We start from the raw sequence: 11,148 nt of genomic DNA, 5'->3' as shown, positions 1-11,148 counted from the left end.
ATTCTTTTTATTCTGCTTTACTTCTTCTTGTTGTCTCATTGAGTCATTACTTCCATCTGCTCAATTCTCATTCTTAGGGAATCATTCTCCTTTTCCAATTTTCCAATTGTATTTTTAAGGCATTATTCTCTTTTTTGAAGCTACTGCCTTTCTCTTATATAACTCTCATTTCTTTCCCCAATTTTTCTTCTTCTCTTATCTGGTTTATAAAATCCTTTCTGAGCTCTTCCACAAGGGCTTTTTGGTCTCAAGACCAATTCTTCTTCCCCTTTAAGGCTTCACATGTAGGAATTTCATGACTGTTGTCTTCCTCTGAGTTTGCTTTGATACTCCCTGTCACCATAGTAACTGTCAATGGTGAGAATTCTTTTCCCTTCTTATTAATATTTTAATTTTAGCCTCTTTTGTGCTTTTTAAGGTTGAGTTCTACTCCTGGGGTACAGCATGCACTGGCCAGAGCTTCTTTTTCTGGGGATCGGGGGCCGAGTCACCAGCTTTCTGCTCTGAGACATCAGCACCATACAAGGCTGGAGGCCTTACAACTGGCCTGCTGTGCCACCAGCTTGCTAAGCTAGAACCTCAGTTCCTGAGCTGCTGATCTGTCCTGTGACTAAGAGCCTTTTGCTGGCTCACCCAGACACTCTTTGTGTTGAGCTGTGCTCTCCTTTTACCCAGTTAAAACAGACCTTTCCTGAAAATCTAGGTTATCTTCTGTTGGAATATTGTTTCACTCCATTTTTTGTCAGGTTTTACAGTTCCAGAATCTGTTGAGAGGCTTAATTTAATGTTGTTTCTGAAGGAAATTTGGGAGAGCTCAGGTAGCTTCCTGGTTTCATTCTGCCATCTTGGCTCTGCCTCTGGAACTTCAATGCAGAATTTAAAAATGCAAAGTTCAGAGTAGGAAAAACTGAACCCATGCTGGAGAATCTTACTAAAGGAGTAGATGCTGAGAGAGAGCAAATAACATACTTAGAACATAAAAATACTGAGGTACAGGAACATTTGACAGAGGAACAAAAACCCTCAAAGTTGACAAATGTTTAAATTCTATACAACCTGAAGTGACTGACCTTGAATACAAGACAGAGACAGTTTAGAATCATACACCTCCCAGTAGACCATGACAAATCAAAGAACTTGAACATCATAATTTATTAAATAATACAAGAAAATTATTCAGAATTTCCAAATTCAGACAAGGAATGTGAGAATCCACAGATTACCTCTAGAAAAATAAAGTGTGAATTGTAGATCTTAAGGCATGTAAGGATGGAATTTGACAACTTCAATAACAAAAAATTTTTGCCCCAAAACAGGAAAAAAACCCACAAAACAAACTCCAAACCTTCAAATAGGAAGGAAAGGTAATTCAACTGACATAGAATTATTCCATATTCATAAGAACTCCTAGGAGAGAAGATGGAATAGCACATTCCCAAACAAAGTTAAGGACATGCAAGAAGCTAGAAAAAAACAATTGTATATTCTGCAAACCTGAGTCTAATTATCAGTGAAAAAAAGAGAGATTTATATTCAATGAAAGAAAAACCTTTGAAAGGTCATTCCTGAAAAAATTCATCAATATATTATTCTACTTGCACATAACTAAAACGAGAGGCATAGAAAAGGAAATAAATACAACTTTAATGTTGAATTAATGAGATAAACTCTCTTGTATTTGTATTGTTTTCTTGAAAGAGAAAGATTGAGTTACTAAGTCAAAGAAAGTATAACAGGAACCATCAAGAGTTTTTTGTTTGTTTGTTTTTTTTAGTGAGGCAATTGGGGTTAAGTGACTTTCCCAGAGTCACACAGCTAGTAAGTGTTAAGTGTCTGAGGCCAGATTTGAACTCACGTACTCTTGCCCCAAGAGATTTTTTTTAAAGAAGGCATAATGTACTAGAGATTTAAGGAGAACTTAAAGAACAAGATGAAGTAGAGGTGAAAGGATTGGATTGATGATCCCTGGACAAAGTCCCATTGCCCTTGTAAGTTAATCAACATTGTTTGTGGAAGGGGAATAACAGAGCGGAGAAACAGCTAGAATGTGAGAAGGCAGGTCAGTAAGGGAGGAGAGTGGATGATACATCCTTCATAGGTGAATAGGGAAGGGTTAATAACTCCCTTAGTCTCTCAGCAAGAGTAAGAGATGCCCAAGAATAGGAAAAAAGCAATGGAGGGAAAGGACTGGGATGGGGGGATAGAAAGGGCTCTGACACAGAAGGGGAAAGGACAGAATAACCCTAAAGAACTTTTCAGTGAAAAGAGAGATATGCCTGTCATAAGATATCAGAAATTCGAATGGATTTCATCTGGAGCTATTTTTACATGGTTTCACCATGTTCTCTGTGAAGGAGTGGTACCACCCTGGACAGAGAAGGGGATATATGAGTTCTGAAAGGCAGCCAGCACCCTGAGAGGTCGTAGTAGAGGAGGAGCATCATAGAAGACCATCATTTGATCTTAGGACTGTAGACTGACTATGGTAAAGGCAGGGTGTAAAACCAGGTACCAGGATTTGGCACACAAAGATCATCGCTTCCCTCATAAATTGACATTCCTCTGAGAAAGAGATGGAAGGAAGAAGGGAAGTTGATATGTGACGTACAAAGGCAATAATATTGAAATTGGATAAAGAATGGAACTAAAACCTGGTTTCCCCCTTTCCTATCAAATCTTTTTCCCCACCTCCATTAGAAGTATGGAGGGAGGCAGCTAGGTGGCACAGTGGATAGAGCACCAGCCCTGGAGTCTGGAGGACCTGAGTTCAAATCCAGCCTCAGACCCTAGACACTTAATAGATGTGTGACCCTGGGCAAGTCACTTAACCCTAATTGCCTTACTAAAAAAAAAATGGAAGTATGGAAGGAATAAGCATAACCCACTAATAAGAAAATAAAACTTAGAATAAACTGGAATGGAAGATAAATTGAAAGGGGAGAGTCAAAAAAGGAAAGCTTCTTGAAAGAAGATACAGGAAAAAGGGTCCTAAAAATAAGAGGTTGGAAGAGAGGAGGGGAAAGAAGATCTTACACCACTCATCTGAGTGGGAAGGAAAGAGACAAAAGAAGGGAGAGGTAGATTAATCAATCAATTTGTAAAAGTGAAATGAATGACATAGGTAATCAAAAAATAGATAACTTCAACTACATGAAATTTATTTTAATAATATTTTCCCCAATTACATGTAAAAACAATTTTAACATTTTTTTAAAATTTTGAGTTCCAAATTCTCTCCTTTCTTCCCCTCCCCCACAGATGGTAAGCAATCTGATATAGGTTATTCATAAGCAATCATGTAAAACATTTCCATATTAGTCATTTTGTGGAAGAAAACTTGAACCAATAAATAAATAAATAAGAGAGAGAGAGAGAATATGCTTTGATGTTCATTCAGACTCCATCGGTTGTTTCTCTGGAGGTGGATACCCTTTTTCATTATGAGTCCTTTGAGACTGTCTTGCATCATTGTATTTCTGAGAATAGCCAAGTCATTCACAGTTGTTTACCATACAATATTTCTGTTACTGTGTACAATGATCTCTTTGTTCTGTTCACTTCACTCTGTATCAGTTCATGTAAGTGTTTTCAGGTTTTTCTGAAATCATCCCACTTGTCCTTTCTTGTAGCACAATAGTATTCCATTACAATCATACACCACAACTTGTTCAGCCATTCCAAATTACATGAAATTTAAAAGTTCTATACACAGATAAAAAGCAATGTGATTATAATAATAAGGGAAGCATCTGTTTAGGAAAAATCTTTGCACTGAATATCTCTAACAAGGGTCTGGTATCTGAGATATATAAGGGAGCAAACACAATTATATATTTACAAAGAAAGAGAGATGGAGGGGTAGATGGATGTATAACCAAGAACCATTATCCAATGGATAAGAAGTGAAAGGATGTGAACAAACAATCCTAAAAGGAAGAATTAAAACCAACTCATACAAAAGATTGCTCCAAATCAGTAAAAAGACAAATACAATTAAAAACCACTCTTGTGCTTCAAGTTATATCTAGCGAACCGGCAAATACAAAATAAAGTCTGTAAACAAATAATACAAGTGAGATTATAGGAAGGCACAGTAATATACTTTTGGTGGAGATGTGAATGGGTCCAATGATTTTCAAAAGCAATTTGAAATCATTCTTTAAAAATTACCAAAATGTTCATGCCTTTGATCACACTGATAGGCATTTATACCAATAAGACCAAAGGCAGTAAGAAAGGGCCTATGGACACCAAAACAATACTTTTTGTTGTGATAAATGAGACCTGGAAACAAAGTGTATGCCCATTAACAGTGAAATGGCAAATAAAATCACAATTTATGAATGTGATGGAATCTTAGTGGGATGTAAATTTAATCTTTGTCCCCATACCCATTGGTATGGGATTTTCTCCAGATTGGTGATGAAAGCCCTGCCCTGTGAGAGAGGTGGGGCACAACTGATGAAAGGTGAGAGATCTCCAGACTTAGCAAATTCCCTTTGAGACTCTTCAAGCTCTGCAAAGAGTTGCTTTGAGATTCCAGCTTTGAGAGAGAAGATGGAATAGGCCAATCCTACTTCAGGTTCCTGAAGGAAAAGACCAGGAAGACATGAGAGGAGCAGGCAATCTTTACCATCTTTATATATCCAGCTTGCTACTCTAGAGACTTTGGGGAGTTTCTCCTTGGATAAGATTTAGGACATTCTCTTGGCTGAGCTGAGTTATCTCTCTCCCAGTGGGATAGCTCCTTCACTTTGCATTATCTGACATATATTCTCCTATTTATGCTTTCTCTGATTTCTGTTTTGCTATCAATTTAGTTAAAGGGATGTGTTTGCTATTTATTATGTGTGTTCATTGTGGAACTGGCATTTTGTAGGAAAGGGGTCAAGCCTTGAATATACAGTTTGGGATTATTCTTCTCCCCAGTGATGATGAGGCGAAGTGATCAAAAGTTAGAGTTACTCTGAGATCATATCCCCTAAACTAACTATATTTAAAGGAGTGGATAGATTTAATTTTAGCTATAGATATAATAACAGATGTAATAGATATACACATAACAATCTAGATATAATTCTAATCCTTCTTCTTAGAAGAGCAGAGTAGTCTCTGGCCCCAACTTTTTGCTTCCTCCCCTAGCAGGAATGAAAATCTCTCTTGGAGAAAGGTGGGGGAAGAAGAGGCCAGAGCTCTTCCTTCTCTCCTTAAGCCACACAATGACAGATCTCATCAGAGCTGAGCCTCACTGTCCATACACACAGGGCCCAACATCCTCTCCCTGTGGGGGTCTTCCCTACATTAGAAATGAAGAATGTAAAGCATTCAGAGGAGCATAGGAAGACTTCAACAAACTGATGCAGAATGATATAAGGGCTAGCAAGGGGACCAGATACCTGGTGACTGACAACAATGTAAATGAAGAGGACAACAGGAAACAAACACTCCAAAAATGACCACTGTACAATTATAGCAACTAATCTTGGCTCCAAAGAGAAGAGAAGATGGATGCGCTTCCCTCCCTACTTTGTAGACCATAGGGACAAAATGTGGCAAACACTCTCTGACTCAAGTTGATGTGTTGGGTGGGTTAATTGAACCTCTTTCTTTTCTTGTTTTTTATTTAATATTTTTCATGGGGAAGAGAAGGGGTTGTTATTGGAAATAGTAATGTTGAGGTAAAAAGAAAAGAGATAAAAATGTTGACATTTAATGAGTTAGGCTCAATGGTGACTTGCAAAGTCCCTTCCAGCTCAAAATTCCAGCCATGGAAAGTTCCCCAGGGGTCACCTCGTCCCACCCACACCTGTGTGAGAATCCTCCAGATGATGATGTGCAGCCACCGAGGCTCTGGATGGAGAAGCCCAGTGGGGGCGAAGTTGCTGCCTTGCCACTTCCTACTTCAGGAGAGCTCTCTAGATCAGAAAGGTTTTCTGAATCTTCCTCTGTTTAATTTCTGCCCCTTGTCCCTCATTCCACCTTCAGGTCCTTGAAAAGAGCTCTCCTACGCCCATACTTCCCTTCTCTGGGCTCATGCTCATCATTTCTTTAGCCACTCCTCAATGACATGATCTCATGAGCCTTCACTGTGCTTGTCATCCTGGCTAGGGTTTATATGATGCCTCAAGGTTCACAAAACATGTGCCATCTCACCAAATCCTCATAACTCCCCTGTGGGAGGTAAAGGCCAATTATCACCTTCATTTGATAGACAAGGAAACCGAGGCTCAGGTAGATTAAACTGTTTGCCTCTGGGGTGATACAATTAAGTTTGTCTGAGGCAGAATTTGAACCCAGGTCTTCTTACCTACAAATTGAGCCCTCTGTCCATTATGCCAACAGAACTCAAGGACCCTCCTTCTTGGATCCCTCTTGAGCTCAGTCTTCCCTATCTCTGGTCCTGTGAGCCACTGCAACCATCCACTATAGCCCTGGAGCAGCTGTCCTATTTTTAGGTCTCTGATTAACCAAGCAAAACCCCATGAACAACAGTCAGCCTAGGGAGATGCTTTTCCCAAAGCACCTGAGATGCTCTCCTTGGTACATCCTGGAAAGTTACATTTAGCAAAACAGAGGGAAGGGGACTAGAATCCATCTGTTCTGACACATGGGAAAGCCAAGGACTGGACACAAACAACTTAAGTCAAGCTCTCTAGAGTCCTAAGCTCTCCCCCAAAAGCTCACTCCCTTGAAACTGGAAATTGAGGGGATACCCATCAATTAGGGAATGACTGAACAAACGGTGGTTTATGATTGTGATAAAGTACTATTGTACTATTGACAAGGAGGAAGTTTCAGGAAAAATTGGGAAGTCTTATATGAACTGATGCAAAGTGAAATGAACAAAACGATAAGAACATTACACATAGTAACAGCAAGGTTGTAACAATGATCAAGTATAAAAGACAGCTATTCTAATCAAGACAATAATTCAAGACAATTCTTTTTTTTTTTTGCAGGGCAATGAGGGTTAAGTGAATTGCCCAGGGTCACACAGCTAGCAAGTGTCAGGTGTCTGAGGCCAGATTTGAACTCAGGTTCTCCTGACTCCAGGGCCGGTGCTCTATCCACTGCACCACCTAGCTGCCCCATCCAAGACAATTCTTAAGGAATCAGTTTGAAAAATGTTATGCACCACCAGAGAAAGAATTTATGAATTCTGAGTACAAATTGAAGTATAATTTTTGTCCTTATTTTTCTGGTTTTTTTTCTTGCAACATAGCTAATATGAAAATATATTTTGCATGATTTCACATGTATAATTGGTATATTGTTTGCCTTGTCAATGGGTCAGGGAAGGACTAGGAGGGAGAGAATTTAAAACTCAACAAAAATGCCAGATGAATGTTAAAAATAAACAATAAATTTGTAAAAGAGAGAAAAGAATAATTCATGTAGGAAACTACATGAGAATGGGATGGAATGGGCTCTTCCTCACCAACTGCCTTGTACCAGTTTCTCTCCCCTCCCTGGATCAGGGTCCTGAACCTACCTTTGGTTCAATGGAGGGCAAATTTCAGGTCACAGCTTAGTACTTGTCTGGGCATAGAAATTCATGGTTAAGGAAAGGCCAACCCAGTTGGAAAGGCAAATTAATTAGTTTTTTGTCTGTAAAATGGAGATAATAACTTGGTACTTTCTACCTTGCATAGTTATTGCTCCACAGTTTAGGCTAGTATTTTTCTACCTTATTTAGTAGGAAGGAAGGAAAGTAGGAAGGGAGGGAGGAAGGGAGGAAGGAGGGAAGTCTGCTTGGATCACCTTCATTTCAAGGGCTTCCGGGGAGGGCTCCACAAACTCTGATTGCTTCTCAGAGTCCCTTGGAGAAGATCTAGAACTTCTCTTGCGGACCAAAGACATCTCATTAGCTGAAGGAACTGAGGCATCCAGGAGCTGCAGCAGAATGCTAGCGGGAGCGAGACCCTTTGGGCAGCCCTCTCCACTAGTGGCTGGCTCTCATTCTTAGGGAACCCCAAGGCCTCATACCCTTCCAAAGTTTGCCTTTAGCTCTTAACTTCCCGCTGAGTACCCTGTGCCCACTCTGGGCCCAGCCTTATGGGGGATGCAAATCTATAAAATCCCTCCCTGAGCCTGTCTCCCCATCTACCTCCAGGGGCTTGGGAGGTGAGTTGTCCTTCATCTCTGAAGGAAAAGAGCTCATTTCCTCTTGCTATAGGGCCACTGGGATGGCAGTGCCCTCTAGACACATTGCCCCTCCGACCCTGCCAGCACATCTAAGGAAGGTGGCACAAGGATTTGGGGCCCATAGAGGCTAGTGACTTATCTGCCCGAGGGCATATGCAACTGCTCAGTGTCAGAGCTAGCTTCCAACCCAGGTCTTCTGAGCCCCAGGTGCAAGGCTCTATCCGGAACACCAGAAGGCCCCAGCACAAGCACTATCCATCAGAGAAGTCTTCTGACCCTCAGCAGGGAGTGGACACCCTTTCAGGTCTCCTTGACCTCTCTGCCTCAGAGATTCCAGCCACAGCCATGGAGCTCAGACACCTGCCTTTGTCCCCATCATCAACCACATCTTTCACTTCTCTCTCTCTCTCTCTCTGTTCAAAGGTTGCCTCAGTTTACACTGGAGGGACCAGGCTGAGAGCCAGATGACCACTATGGCCGTCCCTGTGGAGAACTCCCCAGGCATCTGTGGTGCTCAGGGCCTCCAGAGCGGCCCTTCAGGTCCTCAGAACATCCCGGCAACCATCTCCTTCTCCGAGCATGCTCTTTGTGATGGAGGGGTGGCATTTGGTAAGTCCTGGGGTGGGAGGTCATCGTGAGTCTTTGAATAAACCAGCACCTCATGGGCACAGCCCAGTGCCAAAATGTGGGCTTCCTCTGCTGGGACCAGCCGAGCCCTGACATCTACCAGTGTGACAAGGCTTGGCTCCTAGCCCCTGGTGAAAGGACTCCTTCCTGTGGGTGCTGAGGTCACCCAGTTTCCCCCGGCCTAGCGCCATGGGGCCCGTGCAGCCCTTGTACAAAAGCCCAGCGGGTAGAACCTTGGACACCTGTGTCACCGTGCATCCCACAGTAATGGAGTCTGGGACCCAGGAGTGACCTCTTGGCAGTTCCTGTAGCCTTGGCCAAGGAACAGCCAATCGGATCCATCAGTGATGTGTTCTTGGGCTCAGTCAAGGAGCCCATTGGCTCCCAGACCCCCTCAGAGAACTGCCTAGAAATGGGAGCTCTTTTATGATGACTGCTCTATGTATTTGCTGAGCCCCCAGCCTTTGTTTTATTGAACTGTGAACCCAATAAATCTTTTTTAAACCCCACTTCACTCACACTAAGAAACAAAAGAACATCCTGTGGTCTAGTGAGAAGAGGATCCCTGGGGTCCAGGCCTGGTTCTTCTCTGTGTTAACCCCAATGATCAGACTTCAAGAGGGAGAAAAGTCCTGCGTGCAGTGACCGGGAGAATGTTTCTGTTTGTTTTCTAGAGCTTCTCTGCTCCCCTGCCAAACGCTGCACAGAGGGTCTCTGGAAGACCCCCTGTGCTGTGTGCCTGACTTAGTTTGGAAGTCACCTTGGGGACAGAACCTACCCACACCACCTTCTGAGAAGACAATGAGGTCACCACCAGGAAAAAGAAAACACTCATGCTGTAACTTGAGAGTGGGGCCCAGCGGGGCTCCTAGCATGGCACAGAACAAGAAAAGAAGGGGTTAAGCAACAGCTTGGCTTCCTTTGTTTCTTTTCAGCCCAGAGAGGGCTGCAGAGTCTGGGGGCTGGTCCCCTCCCCCCAGCCCTATGTTAAGAGCATCACCTCTTCCCAGGTCAGCTGCTCTTCTTTTTTTTTCCCAGGGGTAATGAGGGTTAAGTGACTTTCCCAGGGTCACACAGCTAGTATTAAGTGTCTGAGGCTGGATTTGAACTCAGGTCCTCCTGAATCCAGGGCCAGTGCTTTATCCACTGTGCCCCCTAGCTGCCCCTCAGCTGCTCTTCTTAATGAGGACCAGCAGCCCCACCCGCTCATCCCCCTCCATCAGGATCAGGCCCAGAACTTTAATAACTGTGCTTTCTCAACATCCAGACCCAGCTGCACGAGTCCTCTTTCTGAGGCTGTGCACCTTGGAGAGAGAATAAACAGGGTGGCCCGATCCATTTACATGACATCAAGGGAAAGCAAGGGATGTGGGGCCAGAATCCCCGGCCAGTTGTAGTGACCTTGAGAAAGCACAGCCTCAGTTTCCTCATGTGTAAAGTTAGGGAGTTGAATCGCATCATCTCCAGGATATCCTGTGCTATGGTCCTGAGGTCTAAGATTGGATTCCGACAAACCAACACAGCCCCAAGCCATAAACGACATGGGAGAAAAGACCCGTCCCCAACATCATCGAGGTAACATGACATGAGCCGAGTGGTTGATGTCAACAATAACCACTCAAACTAATGGCAGCTATCCCCTGATGCTGTCATTTGAACTTTTATTTAGAGAATGCCTGGGGGCGGCTAGGTGGCACAGTGGATAGAGCACTGGCCCTGGACTCAGGACGACCCGAGTTCAAATCTAGCCTCAGACACTTGACACTTACTAGCTGTGTGACCCTGGTCAAGTCACTTAACCCCAATTGCCTCACGAAAGAAAGAAAGAAAGAAAGAAAGAAAGAAAGAAAGAAAGAAAGAAAGAAAGAAAGAAAGAAAGGAAGAAAGAAAGAAAGAAGGAAAGAAAAAAAGAGAATGCCTACTATAGGTAATACACGTAAGTAGAGACCATAAAGATGAGTCAGAATGAGGGCACATTGCACTAATGAGTGTGAGGGAGAAGCGCATCCCCCCCTCCCCTCAAGGAACTTGCAGTTTCACTTACAAACTGGCAGTGGAATGGGGGGAGGGGTGCAGGGAGAGAAGAAAAGGACTTGGATACTCTGATAACGGAGAGTGAGGTCACCACACATGGGTGGGCCAGGATAAGCACGGGGCAGTTGAAGGCGTGATCACCTCCCCTTGAGGTTCTGGGGAGAAGAGTCTGACAAGGCTTCATAGGAATGGGGTACGTCACCAGAGATGGGGCATCCCCTCTAAACTGGCAAAGGGCATAAACAAAAGACTGGAGACGGTAGAGGCCAGTTTGAGGGTTGGGCCGCAGAGGAGCCCCATGCAGGTGATGTTGTGGGTATCCATCCTTTGATCCCCAAGAGG

Source organism: Dromiciops gliroides, chromosome 6, assembly GCF_019393635.1.
Source record: "Dromiciops gliroides isolate mDroGli1 chromosome 6, mDroGli1.pri, whole genome shotgun sequence".
In the NCBI taxonomy this organism is placed as follows: Eukaryota; Metazoa; Chordata; class Mammalia; order Microbiotheria; family Microbiotheriidae; genus Dromiciops; species Dromiciops gliroides.
The sequence above is the reverse complement of the archived record's forward strand: the minus strand, read 5'-3'. Positions refer to the sequence as shown.